Raw genomic sequence first — 1,848 nt, forward strand, 5'->3', positions numbered from 1 at the left:
CCCCCCCCCCCTATATCTCTTTACCTCTCCTTAACTCCTCCAGCAACACCCCCCCCTTCCTTGAACCATAACGGTCTATATCTATCTCCCTCTCATATACATACATACATACATACATAAATATATACATACATAAACATGTACTACGTACATATATATATGCGCGTGTCTATGCGTGTATACATGCATATATATGTACGTGTGTGTGTATAGATAGATAGATAGATAGATAGATAGATAGATAGATAGATATGTATGCGTGTATATATATATATATATGTGTGTGTGTGTATATATCACATATATATATATATATGTATGTATACATACATGTATGTATGTATGTATGTACGTGCACACACGCATACATTTATATATTGCGTTCTTTCGTCATCACAGCATTCCTCCTCCCTCTCTTCAACGATCACACTCTTTTACAGTTATTCTCATTTTCTCTCTCTCTCTCTCTCTCTCTCTCTTCCCCCCTGCTTCACTTCCTTCTATCTTGTGTACCCCCCACCCACCGCCGCCTCTCACTACTACCACGACTCACCAAAATCTTTCTTCTCCGTTTCCACTCCAGCTTGGACTCCGTCTCTCAATGTTTTTTTCACTCATCCTTTCTCCCTTTTCACAAATCATTTTCCTCCCACTCCTTGTTACCGTCATCATCCCGCCATCCCCATATATATATATATATATATATATATATATATATATATATATATATATATATATATATATATATATATATATATATCCTCCACTCAAAGTCTTCCTTTACCTCAAAGCATTTTCTTTATTTATTTCTTCTCCATCCTCAACACTAACCCTACAACTCCTACCACCGACACCACCACCACCACTACTGAACGCTTTGCTCTCCTCCCACCACTTACTCCTTACGTCTTTCCCCCTCTTCACTCTTCGCTTCTACTGATTCCTCACCCTCTCATTCCCACCATCAGTCAGTGCAGGCCTCCCTCTAGCCACTACTCCTCACTCTTATTACCCACCATATACTCCACCACCGTCACCCCCTCCACTATTTGTGTCTGTCCTTCCCCTTCCCTCGTTCTCTCTCCTTCGCTGCCTCAGCCTACTCCTCACTATTATTGTTACAGACAGTTAGCTAGGATCAATGGTGCAGCGTTTGGTTAATAGCTGGACATATACTTCCACCACCACCTGCTACAACTACTACTGTAACTATTGCTCCTACTACTCTCTTTTCACTCACCTTCCCGCCGCCGCCTCCGACTCGCTTTACTACTCCTACTCTCCTTCCACTACTCCCTCTCTCCTTCTCTTTCAGTTGTAGTTACAGTTCCTTCTACCCTTAATGACCACGCTCTCGCTTTCTCTCACTCCCTTTCTTTTATTCTCTTTCCATCTCTTCTTTTCCTTTCTTCATCTCTTACCCTTGGTCTCCCTCACTTCCCTTTCTCAGCTGCAATTTCGGCTGCCGTTTCTGATTTTCTCTTTCTCTCTCCTTCTCCCTCTCTCTCTCACTCTTACTCTCTCGCTCACTCATTCGCTGACTCTCTCATTCACTCATTCTGTTTCTCTCCCTCGATCTCTCCCACTTTCTTCTACTCACCATCGTCGTAAGCTATTTCCCTGTTCTCATACCTCCTCCCTCTGTTCCTCCATCGTCTTTTCTCCACTCCGGCGTCATCCTCCCGCCGTCACCTTCCTTTCACACCCTTTCCCTTTCTCTTTTTTTCTGTTTCTGTTTTCCCATCATCCTTCATTTTTCCGTCGTCTGCTTCAATGAATAACAGCTCTTTACCTTAACTTTGAATAACTACTCTTATTATATATATATATATATATATATATATATAT

General features: G+C 41.8%; 1 protein-coding gene and 1 long non-coding RNA gene across 2 annotated transcripts in view; one reads left to right on the forward strand and one right to left on the reverse strand.

Moving 5' to 3' along the window:
* LOC106874585 (uncharacterized) overlaps positions 1-1,848 on the reverse strand; it is an 82,592-nt gene that overhangs the window by 29,474 nt on the left and 51,270 nt on the right. The gene's annotated exons all lie outside the window — the stretch shown is intronic.
* LOC128248603 (uncharacterized) overlaps positions 1,121-1,848 on the forward strand; it is a 22,529-nt gene continuing 21,801 nt past the window's right edge. Inside the window, exon 1 of the long non-coding RNA XR_008264785.1 lies at positions 1,121-1,205. This is a non-coding gene — a long non-coding RNA (uncharacterized LOC128248603). The remainder of the gene's footprint in view (positions 1,206-1,848) is intronic.

The sequence above is a fragment of the Octopus bimaculoides genome, chromosome 8 (genome assembly GCF_001194135.2).
Source record: "Octopus bimaculoides isolate UCB-OBI-ISO-001 chromosome 8, ASM119413v2, whole genome shotgun sequence".
Lineage (NCBI taxonomy): Eukaryota > Metazoa > Mollusca > Cephalopoda > Octopoda > Octopodidae > Octopus > Octopus bimaculoides.